This window comes from Carcharodon carcharias, chromosome 19, assembly GCF_017639515.1.
Source record: "Carcharodon carcharias isolate sCarCar2 chromosome 19, sCarCar2.pri, whole genome shotgun sequence".
Classification (NCBI taxonomy): domain Eukaryota; kingdom Metazoa; phylum Chordata; class Chondrichthyes; order Lamniformes; family Lamnidae; genus Carcharodon; species Carcharodon carcharias.
The window spans coordinates 89,134,912-89,151,410 of NC_054485.1; the positions used below are offsets into that span (position 1 = coordinate 89,134,912).

General features: G+C 45.1%; 1 protein-coding gene across 2 annotated transcripts in view; it reads right to left on the bottom strand.

The window, feature by feature from the left end:
- Positions 1–16,499, bottom strand: part of LOC121291562 (torsin-4A-B-like) — a 102,856-nt gene that overhangs the window by 59,934 nt on the left and 26,423 nt on the right. The window contains exon 1 of one of the 2 annotated variants that reach the window (XM_041212925.1): positions 12,786–12,803. The exons of the other annotated variant lie outside the window; for it this stretch is intronic. The gene's annotated coding sequence lies outside the window, so the exon portion shown is untranslated. Of the gene's footprint in view, positions 1–12,785; positions 12,804–16,499 lie in introns of those variants that run through there. 2 annotated transcript variants of the gene reach the window in all.

The window sequence follows — 16,499 nt, forward strand, 5'->3', positions numbered from 1 at the left end:
AAGCATTAAAAAGTCTTTGTCCTTCGGTTATTTCCTTCGGCATTATGGGGATTCCTGTCTTTTGAATGAGTCTCTACAAGGATTGCAGCGCTATCCAAGCCCAGCTCGGTGCCATGCAGGCTCAGACTGCAGATCATGGCTGCAGATGTCAGTGCTCAAAGGGGTTTGCAGGCTCACAGCAGTCCAGCAATCTGTGCTCCAGCAGATGACTAGGATTGCTGGGGTGAGACCCCAGACCTTCAAAGTCCTTTGATCTCCATACAAAAATCCAGATACAATCCATGCTGACCCCAACACCGCCTCAGAGCTCCTCCAACTACACGATGCACAGAACATCCACTCACTCTGCAGCAGCAAAGGAAAAAGTCAAAAACACCTCACCTGAAAGTCCCAGACTGATGTCTTTAAATAGCGCCACTGCGAGTCGGGCTGGCAGGGTTGGGGTGAGGGGTCCTTCATGTAGCCAAATGACTGTTCAGCTGGGAGTCTTTAATGGACACTGTTAACAAGACCTGTGAGTTCCAGGATACCTGATTTGGGTACCAAATCAGTGTTTGTCACTGAGTGTTGGCACAACACAAAAACAGAATTACCTGGAAAAACTCAGCAGGTCTGGCAGCATCGGCGGAGAAGAAAAGAGTTATATTTCAGCTCTTTCCTGGACTCGAACTCAAGTTCTGTCGAAAGGTCATGAGGACTCCAAACGTCAACTCTTTTCTTCTCCGCCGATGCTGCCAGACCTGCTGAGTTTTTCCAGGTAATTCTGTTTTTGTTTTGGATTTCCAGCATCTGCAGTTTTTTTGTTTTTATCTGAGTGTTGGCACAGCCTGCCCACTCTGGACCTTTCCGTGCACACACAGCACTGGCACACGTACAAGGAAAACACGCTGTGTGAGCTACAGTGGAAGTGGCTGGATGTGGTGCAGCTGCCGTCGTCACCTCTCTGGCTCCCATACCACCAATGCCAACGCAGTGCAAACTTTACCCTTTCACAGGAACAGGGAACAGCATAGCCCAGTGTGAGGCCATTTGTCCCAAAGAGCCCTGCTGGCTATTTCATTAAAAAAAATTCCAGTTGGTCCGTCTCCACCGGTCTATCTCCTAAATTTATCCAATTGCCTTGTGAAAGCGACTATTGAATCTATATCCACCACCCTACCAGGCAATGCATTCCCAATCCTAACCATTCATTGCATTAAAAAGCTTCTCCTTTTGTTGCCTTTGTGCAAGTATTTATCCAATTCTCTTTGGAATGTTATGATTGAAGATGATTTCACTGTTCTTTCAGGCAATGTGTTCCAGATCACAACTCATTGCATAAAAAAATAAATTCTCATCTCCATCTCTAATTCTTTTAGCAATTAACTTAAATCTCAGGTTACCAACTCTCCATGAAAACAGTTTCATGTCAGATACTGAAGCAGTCCCCGTGCCCACATGCAGCAAGACCATAACAGCATTCAGGCTTGGGCTGATATGTAGCAAGTACAACACAAACGCCAGGCAATAACCATCTCTGACCAGAGAGATTCTAACCATCTCCCCATGACATCCAACAGCATTACCATCACTGAATCCCCCATTATCAAGCTCCTGGGGAAGTTACCATTGACCAGAAACTGAACTGGACTAGCCATTTAAATACTGTGGCTACAAGAGCAGTTCAGAGGCTGGGAATTCTGCGGTGAGTAACTCACCTCTTGACTCCCCAAAGCCTGTCCACCATCTACAAGGCACAAGTCAGGAGTCTGATGGAATACTCCCCACTTGTATGGATGACAATACAACACAACACTCAAGAAGCTCGACACCATCCAGGACAAAGCATCCCATTTAATTGGCACCCCATCTATCACCTTAAGCGTCCACTCCCTCCAACACCAATGCACAGTGGCAGCAGTATGTACCATCTACAAGATGCACTGCAGCAACTCACCAAGGGTCCTTCAACAGCACTTTCCAAACCTGCAACCTCTACTACCTCGAAGAACAAGGGCAGCAGATGCATGGAAACACCAACACCTGCAAGTTCCCCTTAAGCTGTACATCATCCTGACTTGTAACTATATCACTATTCCTTCACTGTCGCTGGATCAAAATCCTGGAACTACCCCCCTTAACAGCACTGTGGGTGTACCTACTCCACATGGGCTGCAACAGTTCAACAAGGCAGCTCACCACCACCTTCTCAAGGGCAATCAGGGATGGGCAATAAATGCTGGCCCGGCCAGTGCTGCTCACATCCCATGAATGGATAAGTAAGAAAAAAAGAACCCTTCGTAGTTTTGAACAGCTCCATTTTAAATTTGGAGCTGCTAGGATCTTTTGAATCTGCAGGGCTTTTAATTGTGGAATAAATTCATGGGACAGTGTGTGCATGTGCGGATTAAATGGCAGTGAAAAGGTTAACTACTGATCCGTTCTGCCAATCTTTTCCGCATGAACTCCACACACTGGAATTAATAGGCTGTTACATTGAAAGGAGAACTCATCCAAGGGTATTCCTGGAACCTGCACACTTCCCGCCGTCTCGGCATCACTTGCTATTTCCTGTTGACCAGATCCCTCTCTCTCCCTCGAGATCCCCCCTCCTTTACAATCAGGCCAATCCCTTCGTTCAGCAGATTGCCTCTGGGCTAATCCACTTGAAAAACAGCACTAAGGCGCCGAAAGACTTTGCTGACGTCTTCGCACCCCTAAGCCTCTGTTATTCACTATCACCTCATTGCAGCTGTTTCTTTCATTTTACTTTTCTTTTGTCGTTGTTGCTTTCTTTTTTTAAAAAAACTTTCCTTCCTGCGAAGTTAAAACTGCACCAGCTCCCTTTGTGAAGCATGGATCTGCTTCGCTCTAGCAGATTATTTTTATCCTTTTTTGTTTCTCCTCCCACTGCCCCTCCCCCGCTTTCTTTTGTTTGACTTTCTGGAGGCCCTTCAGTCTTCTGATATTTTAGTTTTATTCTCCACATGACACCATCCACCCTCCACATTCTACTGACTGAGTTTGGTATCTGAGGAATTGAGCAATATAGGCCACTTAATCTGGCATCAGTAGTAAGAGAAAATGTTAGAGTCTATTACTGCAGGATAGTTAGCTCAAATGGTTAGTGTGGGACGCTGGACTGAGTGAGTTCAAACCCTGTACCAGCTGTGGTCCATGGTAGCCGGCCTCTTTGCCTTACCCCACACTTGTGATGTGATCTCCCTCAAGCTGTAGATGACCAAATGCCCCCCCCCCCCCGCCCCAACTAATAAAGGGGGATACCTATGGGCACTACTTCAAATCTGTTATTGGAGAACGTGCTACCAGAAAACCATAATATGTTTAGGTATAGTAAACAAAGGTTAATGAAAGGGGGGCTTTCTGTGATCAGTATATTAGAGTTTTTTGAGGGTGTTATGAGCAGGGTACATAAAGGGGAACCAGTGGATGTAGCATGTTTAGGTTTTCAAAGTGCATTCAATAAGGTGCCTCACAGAATGAGGACTCGTGGCATTGGGGCTAATATGTTAGCATGGATTAAAGATTGGTTAATGGGCAGAAAACAGAGACTACAAACTGGGCATTTTTGGGTTTCTAGGCTGTAGCTAGTTGGGTGCCACAAGGATCAATGCTTGCACCTCAGCTATTTACAATCCATATTAATGGTTTAGATGAAGGGACTGAGTGTAATGTGTCAAAGTCCGTTGACAACGCAAAGCTAGGTGGGAAAGTCAGCTGTGAGAATGATGCAAAGAGGCTGCAGAGGGATACGGACAGGCTAAAGTGTGTAAAGTGTGGGATGGATGGAGTATAAGTGTAGTGTGGAAATTATCCACAGTGGTAATTGAAAAATAGAAATGCAAAATGCTTTTTAAAAGGTAAGAGACTGGGACATGTATTAAGAAGAATTTGGGGGTCCTTGTACATGAATTGCAGAAAGTTACCATGCAGGTACAGTAAGCAGTTAGGAAAGTTAAAAGTATGTTCATCTTTATTGCAAGGGGAATGGGGGATACGAGTAAGGAAGACTTAATGCAACGACATAAAACTTTGGTAACCCAGACCTGGAGTACTATGTACAGTTTTGGTCTCCTTACCTAAGGAGCACGCATGAAGGGATCAAAAAAGCAAAAGGCCTATCAGCAAAGCAAATTACTCCATTGAAAACAAAGGCAAGGCAATGTCATCACCAACAGTTGGAGAGTTGGGTGGAACCCTGCCTTGAGTTGTTCTCTAGGGAGAACACTGTCACCAAGGAAGCTCTAGATGCCATAGAAAGTCTGCCTGACATGGCAAAGCTGGATATTGAATCCATAGTAGAGGAGCTTAGCAAATCTATTGACTTGCCATGGGCAGGTGCTGGTGCCATACATCCTGAACTCATAAAGAATGGGGAACTGGTAACGCTACAGCATCTGCATGAACTCCTCTGTCTCTGTTGGAGGGAGAGAGCAGTGCACCAGGATGTGTGTGATGCAAAGGTTGTGACCCTGTACAAGAAAAAAGACAACTGCAGAGATTGCAACAACTGTTGAAGCATCTCCTGCTGGCCTTTGCGGGAAAAGTATTTGCCCATGTTGCCCCTTATCAGCCTGTAGATCTTGGCTAAACTATTTGATCTCGAATCCCAGTGTGGCTTCAGACCTGGAAGATCCACAATTGATGTGATCATCTCAGTCCGGCTGCTGCAAGAGAGATGCCGTGAACAAAGGAAACCCCTAATATATATAAGAGAGATGCCGTGAACAAAGGAGACCCCCAATATATATTGCCTTCGTTGATCTCACCAAGGCATTCGAGTATGTGAGTAGAGGTGGTCTGTTTAAGCAGCTGTAGAAGGCTGGCTGCCTACCAAAACTGATCATTGTGATCTCCTCTTTCTATGACAAGATGATGGGTAAGGTCAGCTATGATGGGGTAACATCGGAACCCTTTGTGATCCTCAGTGAGGTCAAATTTGGTTGTGTTCTGTCACCAACACTATTTGGTATTTTCTTCTCTGTGCTGCTATCATATGCCTTCAGGTCTTCTACAGAGGATATTTACTTACATACCAGGGCTGACGGAGAGCTGTTCAACATTGCTCGCCTGAGGTCCAAGACAAAGGTGCGCCAAGTCCTCGTCAAAGAGTTGCTCTACATTGACAATGTGTACTAACATTCCACACTGAGGAACACCTGCAGTGGCAGACGGACAGAATCTCCCATGCCTGTAAGGAGCTTGGCTTGACCAACAGCATTAGAAAGACAAATGTCATGGTCATGTTGCCAAACTGCCATCTATCATTATTAACAATGTGACACTGGAGGTTGTTGATAGCTTCATATATCTGTATGCTACAATCACCAGCAATCTGTCACTTGACAATGAAATCAACACAGCAACCTGACTAAAAACGCGACACCGCAAGTCGATTAAGCTTGTGTCCTCAGTTCAGTCCGCTACAGTGGTGAGACTTGGACAACATATGCTTGGCAAGAATAAAGACTGAACAGTTTCCATCTTCACTGTCTCAGACACAAACTCAGCAAGACAAGGCCACCAACTCATAGGTCCTGGAGTGTGCTAATTGCATCAGCATACACTCAAAGCTAAGCCAACGATAACTGTCTTGGCTCATCCACATTCATCTGATAGATGACGGCCATATACCCAAAGATATTCTGTACTGGTCTGCGACCTCATGGGCATCCAAGTCTCCACCACAAGGACACCTGCAAGCAAAGTATAATCTCAAATGTTTCAAGTTCACACCTGTGCAAAGGTGAAATCTTTCAGTTGCCCATGCCAATATATATTCATTCATTCATGTGTACTCTGCCCAAAGTTCCTTGGCCATTGTCTGCTGATACTTTTTTTCATTCACAGGATTTGGGCTTTGCTTGCTGGGCCAGCATTTATTGCCCACCCCTAGTTGCCCTTGAGAAGGTGATGGTGAGCTGCCTTCTTGAACTGCTGTAGTCCATGTAGTATAGGTACACCCACAATGCGGTTAAGGAGGGAGTTCCAGGACTTTGACCCAGCGACAGTGAAGGAACAGCAATATATTTCCAAGTCAGGATGGTGAGTGACTTGGAGGGGAACTTCTAGGTGGTGCTGTTCCCATCTATCTGCTGCCCTTGTCCTGGGTTTGGAAGGTGCTGTCGAGGGAGCCTCGCTGAATTCCTGCAGTGCATCTTGTAGATGGTACACACTGCTGCCACTGTGCGTCGGTGGTGGAGGGAGTGAATGTTCGTAGATGCGGTGCCAATCAGGCAGGCTGCTTTGTCCTGGATGGTGTCAAGTTTTTGAGTGTTGTGGGAGCTGCACTCATCCGGGCAAGTGGGGTGTATTCCATCAAACTCCTGACTTGTGCCTTGTGGACAGGCTTTGGGGAGTTAGGAGGTGAGTTACTCACTGCAGGATTCCTGGCCTCTGACCTGCCTTTGTAGCCACAGTATTTATATGTCCAGTTCAGTTCCTGGTCAAATGTAACCCCCAGGATGTTGATGGTGGAGGATTCAGCAACGGTAATGTCATTGATTAGCAGAGGGGCAATGGTTGGATTCTCTCTTGTTGGAGATGGTCATTGCCTGGCGCTTGTGTGGCACAAATGTTATTTGCCCCTTGTCAGCCCAGGCCTGAATATTGTCCAGGTCCTGCTGCATTTGGACATGGACTGCCTCAGTAGCTGAGGAGTCACGAATGGTGCTGAACATTGCGCAATCATCAACGAACACCCCACTTCTGACCTTATGATGGAAGGAAGGTCGTTGATGAAGCAGAGGAAGATGGTTGGGCCGAGGACACTACCCTGAGGAACTCCTGCAGTGATGTCCTGGAGCTGAGATGAATGATCTCCAACAACCACAACTATCTTCCATTGTGCTAGGTAAGACTCCAACCAGCAGAGAGTTTTCCCCTTGTACCCCATTGACTCCAGTTTTGCTAGGGCTCCTTGATGCTATACTTAGTCAAATGTTGCCTTGATGTCAAGGGCAGTCACTCTCACCTCACCTCGGGAGTTCAGCTCTTTTGTCCATGTTTAATCCAAGGCTGTAATGAGGTCAGGAGCTGAGTGGTCCTAGAGGAACCCAAACTGGGCATCATTGAGCAGGTTATTGCTAAGCAAGTGCTGTTCGATAGCACTGTTGATGATGCTTTCCATTGGTTTACCGATGATCAAGAATTGGCTGATGGGGCAGTAATTGGCCGGGTTGGATTTGTCCTGCTTTTTGCATACAGGACATACCTGGGCATTTTTCTATGCAGCTGGGTAGATGCCAGTGTTGTAGCTGTACTGGAACAGTTTGGCTAGGGGTGCGGTAAGTTCTGGAGCACAGGTCTTAGTACTATTGCTGGAATATTGCCAGGGCCCATAGCCTTTGCAGTATCCAATGCCTTCAGCCATTTCTTGATATCATGTGGAGTGAATCTAACTGGCTGAAGACTGGCATCTATAATGCTGGGGACCTCCGGAGGAGGACGAGATGGATCATCCACTCAGCACTTCTGGCTGAAGATTGTAGCAAATGCATCAGCCTTATCTTTTGCACTGATATGCTGGGCTCCGCCATCACTGATGATGGCGATATTTGTAGAGCTCCTCCTCCAGTGAGTTGTTTAATTATCCACCACTATTCACGAATGGATGTTGCAGGACTGCAGAGCTAGATTTAATCCATTGGTTGTGGGATCACTTAGCTCTGTCTATCACTTGCTGTTTATGCTGTTTGGCAGGCAAGTAGTCCTGTGTCGAAGCTTCACCAGGTTGACACCTCATTTTTAGGTATGCCTGGTGCTGCTCCTGGCATGCTCTCCTGCACTCTTCATTGAACAAGGGTTGATCCTGTGGCTTGATGGTAATGGTAGAGTAGGGTATATGCCAGGCCATGCGGTTACAGATTGTGTTTGTGTACAATTCTGCTGCTGCTGATGACCCACAGCACCTCATGGATGCCTAGTCTTGAGTTGCTAGATCTGTTTGAAATCTATCCCATTTAGTGCAGTGGTAGTGCCACTCAACACGATGGAAGAGATCCTCAATGTGAAGGCAGGACTTCGTCTCCACAGCAACTGTGTGGTGGTCACCCCTACCGATACTGTCATGGACAGATGCATCTGTGGCAGGCAGGTTGGTGAGGATGAGGTCAATTATGTTTTTCCCGCTTGTTGGTTCCCTCACCACCTGCTGCAGACCCAGTCTAGCAGCTATGTCATTTAAGACTTGGGCGCAGTGGTGTTACCAAGCCGCTCTTGGTGGTGGACATTGAAGTCCCTCACCCGGAGTACATTTTGCATCCTTGCCACCCTCAGTGCTTCCTCCAAGTGGTGTTCAACATGGAGGAGCACTGATTCATCAGCTGAGGGAGGGTGGTATGTGGTAATCAGCAGGAGGTTTCCATGTTTGACCTGATGCCATGAGACTTCATGGGTTCCAGAATCAATGTTGAGGGCTCCCAGGGCAACTCCCTCCCGACTGTATATCACTGTGCCGCCACCTCTGCTGGGACAGTCCTGCCAGTGGGACAGGACATTCCCAGGGGATGGTGATGGTGGTATCTGGGACATGATCTGTAAGGTATGATTCTGTGAGGATGACTATGTCAAGCTGTTGCTTTCCCAATTTTGGCACTAACCCCCAGCTGTTCGTAAGGAGGACTTTGCAGGGTCTACAGGCTGCAATTACTGTTGTCGTTTCCAGTGCCTAAGTCGATGCCGGGTGGTCCATCCGGTTTCATTCCTTTTTTTGTGATTTTTGGGCATTTAAGAGTCACTGCATCACTGTGGGTCTGGAGTCACATGGTAAGGGATGGCAGAGTTCCTTCCTTAAAAGGGTTAGTGGACCAGATGGCTTTTTGCAAAAATCAACAATTAAACTTTTAATTCCAGATTTTTTTTACTGAGTTCAAATTCCATCATCTGTTATGACTGGGATTTGAACGCAGATCCTCAGAGCATTACTAGTTTAACAACAATACCACTACACTATCACTTCCCCTTCAGCCTGAGCTGTATCTTTGGCAGTTTTAGTTAGTGTTTTTTCCACTCTCAGGGGCAGGGAAAGGAGGCAGGTCCCAAGTCTGATTCAGCCAGGATAGGAATTAAACACACTCTGTTGATTTTAATTTGAACTACACACTAGCCATCTAACAAACTGAGCTAACCACACTCCTACAGATGTATGTGTTTATGATATAAAAGATTCTGTTATCTAGCAGTTGAGCATGAAGCCCTGGTGAGGGTGCCAGACCTTCGGATGATTGACGTTACTGTTAGCCTCGCCTAAGTTCTCATTCTCCCTGAGGGATTCTACACAGTTAAGGCTCAATTGTAACTGGCCAGATTTGGGTCAAATGCCTATTTTATGATGCTTGAATGCTGGAGTGGGGCATCTTGTGGTGTGCTCCACTAGTTGGCTTTAACCTGCACACCTTCAGCCCAAAAAATGTTTTGCCCTGTAACTTGCTGAAAGTGCGAGCCAATAGCAGTGTAGTGGGGGTAATGGGGCAAATGGGACCTCAGTGAACATTGGGTCTAACAGTCTAGCCAATGAGAGCTAAGGATGGAGAAAAATGGGGCACAACGCGAAAGGGAATAGAGCGAGTGAGAGTCAAAGCAGAAAGAGAAACAGGGAGAGATAAAGAACGTTTGAACTGAGAGAGAGAAAAGAGACAGAATGGAAAAGTAATTTAAAAAAAGCATTTAAAATTTTATATTTTTAATTCTCAAACAACAATTGACAGCGTGCAGGAATTAGATTGAATAGTATAAATATTTCCCTTTCTGGGCCAGAGGAGTTTGTAGGCACTTCATTAACAATTACCACATTGATAAAAAAAGTACTTATACACTTAATGACCAGACATAACTTTGCAGGGCGAGTTTAGTGGGAAAATAATGTGTAAATCCAGCACTCCCATAATAGGGAGGTTGAGCGTGAGGTGCTGGTTGCGCAAATCAAACAGCAAAGCATTGTAAATCATCCAGAAAGTTCTGGAAGTTATCAACTCACGGTGTATCTGTTCATCCTCTGAACTCGCTGGCCCAATGACACCAAAGTTTTCAGATAATTTCTTAATTAAGTTAAATATCTTTTGTGTCCAAGTGAAGGCCATAGGTATTTATTTTATTTTAAAAGAGTCATAATAACATCTTAATTTTATCCACTGAACTCACTTCTGGATCTTTATCGATTCACCAAAGATTTTTGTTCAAGTCTCTGCAAAAAAGCTTGAGCTTAGATTTAATATTATTGTCCAGAACAGGTGACCCAGTTAGCTGAAGGCACGTCCTGCAATCATAACGGAAGTGGGACAGATTCCAGAGTGTTAAGTTTTGCCCAAGAGTGCTTCCTTACCACACTGCACTCTCATCCTGCTCTCTTGTGTGTTCCTGATTTTAATTGCCCCTCCGCTGCTGGCCATGCATTCAGCTGCTTAGGCCCTAAGCTCTGAAATTCTCCCCCTAAACCTGCCTGCCTCTCTTCCCTCCTTTGAGAATCTCCCTAAAGCTTATATCTTTCACCAAGTTTTCAGCCACCTGTCCTAATCTTTCTTTTTATTCTTTCATGGGATGTGAGCATCACTGGCAAGCCCAGCATTTGCTACCCATCCCAAATTGTCCTTATCTCCTTATGTGGCTTGGTATCAAATTTTATTTGGTGGTCGCTCCTGTGAATAGCCTTCGAACCTTTTAAAGGCACTATATACATGCAGATTGTTGAGTGAACAGCCCCTGAAAATAGGCATGGTTGCTTAGAGGAATGGGAGGGGATTCCCGATTGCCCAGTGTGTCGAGCTCAGTCATCCAGACCAGAAAGATGCTGAGGCCTGGTGAGCCAGCTGACCACAGCCAGAGCAGTTAACGATTCCAGTATAGGCCTCAGGGCTAGGCGAGGCTTCCTGCCAAGGAAAGATGGAGGTGCCAGGGTGAGAATATGACTTCCAATGCACATGCCTGCACCACCAGCTGAGCCCTGTGCCCGCTCTCCCACTATACAGCCCACCTCTGCCTCTATGGTGCTGAGCCTCATTCATTGGGAGCACATAATGGGCATGGTACACCTTTGCTGCTATTCCATTATTTTTATTTATTCTTTCATGGGATGTGGGTGCCATTGGCAAGACCAGCAGTGGTTGCCCATCCAGAATTGCTCATGAACTGAGTGCTTTGCTAGGCCATTGGAGAGGGCAGCTATGAGGATAAGTTGGACAGGCTGGGCTTGTTTTCACTGGAGTTCAGAAGAAGGAAGGGTGATTGAAGTATATAAGATCCTGAATAGTCTTGACAAGGTGGACATGGAAAGAATGTTTCCTCTTGCGCGTTAGTCCAGGACTAAGGGGCACTGTTTTTAAATTAGGCATCGCCCTTTTAGGACAGAGATGAGGAGAATTTTTTTCTTTCAGAGAGTTGTGCAACTTTGGCACTCACTGCCTCGGAAGATAGATAGATTCTTGTTAGGCAAGGGAATGGAAGGTTATCGGGAGTAGATGGAAATGTAGAACTCAAAACACAAACAGATCATCTTATTAAATGGCAGAGCAGGCTTGAGGGGCTGAATAGCCTACTTCTGCTTCTACTTTGTATGTTCGTAAGAGTCAACCACATTGCTGTGGGTCTGGAGTCACATGTAGGCCAGACCAGGTAAGCACGGCAGATTTCCTTCCCTCAAGGACATTTGTGAACCTGATGGGCTTTTACAACAACTGATGATAATTTCAACGTCAATGCTGGGTTATGAGGAGCAGGACCTATTGGATAACTCTTTCAAAGAGCCGGCACAGCACAGTGGGCCAAATGGCCTCCTTCTGTGCTGTCTGATTTAAAGAGAGATAAAATCAGGTGGGGTATATCCTATACAGTGGGTTAAAGTTGCTCCTCCCCTTCCTCCCTCACCAAATTCCTGTCAGATTTTCAGAAATCAGTGATCCCGAAGGAAAGGGTTAAAAATTCTTCACATCTGGTAATGTTCAAAGTTCATGTTGCTTAGTCATGGTGTCTGTTCATATTGAGGAGATTATACAGGAAATGCTCAGCACGCAAGGCAGGGCCAGCTCACAACAGATCTCTGCTGTGTTAGCAATGCCGGGGTTAACTCTGTGGTTTCAAACGGTCATGAAGCTCTCCCTTGGGCCCAAGAAATCACGACTCCAACATGTGATACAGACGTGACGAGCGTAACTGAGCACGCAAAGCCACAGCTGCCCTTGACTGGAAAAATACTGGCTCAGTAAAGAGACTTTCAATTTAAACCAAAACAAAAATATTGAGGGTGCTTGGGACCGGAATTTTTTTAAAAAACACAGAAAATTGGAACTGCTTAGCAGTTCTGGCACAGAGAGCTAACGCTTCAAAACAATGAAAGGATTAAGAGTTTTAACAGCTTTAAAGCAAGCGCTGGGATAGGAGGAAAGAACGAAAAGTGAATCTCTGTGATGGCTGGAGGGCAGGAGAGGTTAAATGGTGAACGGGGTGATCGGGCAAGGCAAAGGGATATGGTAATGGGATGAGTTTAGAAATAAAAGAGCGGCCTAGAGGAGATGTGAGCAGAAAGATTACCAGCAGCTGCAGTCAGAAAAAAAGTTGGAGCAGTGGTTACAATCTGAAGTTGTTGAATTCAGTGTTGAGCCTGGAAGACTGTAAAGTGTCTAATTGAAAGGTGCGGGGTTGTTCCTTGAAATTACATTGAGCTTCATTGGAACAATGCCAAAGGCAGAGGACAGAGGTCAGATTGGGAAGGGGATGGGGAATTAAAATGGCAGCTGCTTGAAAGCTCGGGATCATACTTGCGGACTGAACGGGGTTGCAAATCTTAAATTTACCTTGGAGCTCTGGTCGTTACCCTGAAGAGTTCACGTCTCTCTCCTTCAGAAGCTCTTTTATTTGTTCATGGGATGTGAATGTTGCTGGCTAAGCCAATATTTAATTCCCCCTGGGCTTGAGAAAGTGATAGTGAGTTGTAAGTTATGGGAAGCAATTTTTTTTTGAGAGCTTGCACTTACAGGCAGGAGTTCTGATATAGAAGTAGGCTGGGGTGGGTGGGGTGCTGAGAGATCAAACATATTTTTGTAGGTGGCTCCCAATTGCTCTTGCATTGTCCTGGAATTGCAAGGGCTGGAAAGTGAACCTTTTGAGCATTGCTGTGAGACAACACCCAGGCAGAAAACTCATAGAGGCATTAAAAATAAGTTGTCTTCATTTCCAGTGAACACTTTCACTCTTTCTTTAGAAAAAGTATTGGTGACTGGATGGAGGTGGGATGTCATATGCCCCTCCCAGAACCATGATAGGATTCCCATTGTCCTCACTTTCCACTCTACCATCCTCCCTGAGTATGGACATATGTAGCTTCTAGCAAGTGTAAGTGAGCCACGTTGTGAGCCTGACTGATAATCTTAAATTGGTTGGTAATGTAACTATTAGCACACTCAGGATTGTTCAACAAGTGCTGCCCAATCTCATGTAAATCCAATGTTAGACATTACGTTCTGAGTTTTGCAAGCACAGGTTGTTTGAGTCCGGCCAGTACTCTGCCTGTTGTGATCTGCCGAAGTGTTCGTGATGATCTGCCAATTATTGGGACACACAGCCTCCGTACCTGGCATTACACCGGCACTGAAATTCGCATTCACGTTACTCAATCTTGCGCGTGGCAGAACTTCATTTTGGTTTGCCGGCAGAGTCCTGTTTGCGGAAAAGTAACACTCATGTTGCTTCCGCATAGGGGCCCAGAAAACCCATAGTGGGTGGAGGGGTCATTTGTGCCAGCTGCTACATTACAAATTGCGCCCACCACTCTAACCCTCACCAAAGTTCATGGAGGTTGTGGGTTCAAGTCTGGGACTTCGGCATGAGGTCCACTCTGATAGTCCTAATGCAGCATAGTACCGAGGGAGGTAAAAACCAGTGGGAAGTAAGTTTGCCAACTCTGGTTGGACCTATTCTGGAGATGAAGGTTTCACCAGGGGGCTGCCAAATACCCCGCCAAGCCAAACGACCTTTTATCCCATCTCCAATATTACTGATCACTAATATGGAAATATACTCAAAGAAAGCAGGCAGAATTTGTTTCCAATGCTCCAGTGTGACTTTCTTCCGTGGTGCTTGCTTGCAGCAACGGTCGATCTGGAGATTAATCTTCCATTCCTGGAATCTCCAGGGCAATCCTTAGAGGCTTGGATAACCTCCAGTAGTAAGCTACAGGGTAATCTGATTCACTCTCCAGGGTGACCGACCATCCCTTATTTGAGGGGATCGTCTCATAATTGAGCCAGCTGCCCTGTGCCCCAGGTTACATGCATCCAGCCCACCTTTAAATCTCACGGGTGCAGAGTCACTGTTCTCCTCCTGTTTTTGTGCTTCAACAGCCCTGACAGCACTGCCACCCCCTGCCCCACCACCCCCTCCACTGCCCTGCTCTATCAGATCCCCATGGCAGAGTGTCCTTTATTTATCTCTGCCAGACTTGGTCCCCTTGTTTGAAGTAGACAGTATGTGGAATAGACTCCAGCCTCAAATATTCTAATTACTAGTGGACTCATCTGAAACTATTGACACTACTGTAATAGCAGCTGATATCAGACAGGCTGGTGATATACTCCTGCCATGAAGAGATTAATGTCTATAAGGTTATTGGAATTTTTTTTATAATTGGAATTGTAATAGGGCCTGTGTCTATGTGTGTATCTGTGTGTGTGTCTCTTAATTGTATTAAAGCCAGCTAGCCTGGATGCTTAGATGTATGATAGTTTGAGATGTCAATTAGATAAACATTAAGTTAAAAGGTAAAGCCAATTTGCATTTGTTGATAAACCATTCAAAAGAATAGGTAAAATCTTGCACCTAGCTGGAAGACACCAAGCAATGTGTTTACATTGCAAATAAAATTGGTAGAATGAAATGATTATTGTTAGGAAAGATAAAATTTAAAAACCTAGTAACACAACAGAAAATTTACATTCAAAGGGGAAGTTAGGTATAAATCGAAAGGAGCTAGTGTGTGTGGGGTAGAGGCTTATAAAATCTAACCAGCCTATAAGCCAACAGCTGTTTTTGCAAATTGGAAAGAACCTCATTTTGAATTTGTAAGGTCAAATGTACTTTGCCTGGGGTCTGTTTGAAGGCTATGGGTTATTGTTGCCTTGGTGAAGATTTACCTGGGAGTGATTAATTTGGGGATTTGTTTAAAAGTTATTATGGTAGTCATTTGAAGACATGTGTATGTGTTTAAATTTGTTGTTAAATTAACAAATATTTAATTTAATTTTATTTAAAAAACCTCTTGAGGCTTGGTGGTTTTATTTTTGAATTCAGAGCTACATCTCAAACATATCATTTGAAAATATAGGTTATGACAGTTGTTCAAGTTCCCCTCTGAGATTTAAACAACTCAGCCTTTACCAACTGTTGCGTCATAACAACTCCCCTCCCAATTTTACTTCCTATTTTAAACAAAAAGTTACAATTTTAAAGAGAGGGAGGCCTTGTAGCTCTGAGCCAGAAGCTCCGGGTTCAAATGTCACCCCAGGACTTGATGGCCAAGGAAGGCGCATTCATAACACAGCTAAACAGGTTGAGTATCAACCTGAAAATCCTTTCAACTCACACCATTGGCAGGCAGGCTGAGCGGGAGTGATTCCTGGTCAGCCATGTGATGGAAAGAACTTTGGAGCCTCCACCATCACAAGCCGTAGCTCCAGGCTACCACATGCATGTAAAAATGTATGTTGCCACAGCAACATGGGCTCCCTGAGTGAACTGTAACACACCACTACCACAGGCATAGGGAACCCTGGATGTGGACATGGACAAACCTTTGAAGGTGACAGGACAAATTGAGGACAACAACTTATATTTATATAGCACCTTCAGCTTAATTAAACTTTCCAAGGTGTCTCACAGGATCGTTATAAAGTAAAATATAACACCGAGCCATATAAGGTGATATCAGAGCAAAGAACCTGCAGCTTTGAGGAAGAGGTAGGTTTCAAGGAGTGTCTTAAATGATGAGTGAGAGAAGTAGGAAAACAGAAGGGTTTAAGGAGGGAATTTCAGAGATTAAGGTCTTGGTAGTTGAAGGCACCATCACCAATTACAGATTAAAATCAGCAATGCTCAAGAGGCCAGAATTAGAGGCGCGCAGACACCTTGGAGGGTTGTGGGGCTGGAGGAGATTGCAGAGATAGGGTGGGCTGAGCCCATGGAGGGATTTGTAAAAAAGGCTGAGGAATGTTTTTACCCAGTGAGTTGTCATTTTTGTGTATTTTATATTAGTTATGCAGAGGTGACATGGGTTTCTATGTGTGTTGCAGGTTTTATTCACAGTGCTTTAAAATGTCTACTCCATACTTCTTGCTCTGGCTACCAGCTCTTTCTACTGCTTTGTTGACTTTTCTCTGAGTCCACACCTAGACTTAACCAATCAGGCATGGTGAGCATCAATAGTAAACAGACTCACATAATTAAACACAGAACAACTGAACACTGCGGTTATGATTGGCAATGTGCCACCTGAAAGGAAGGCTGAGGTAGGTTGT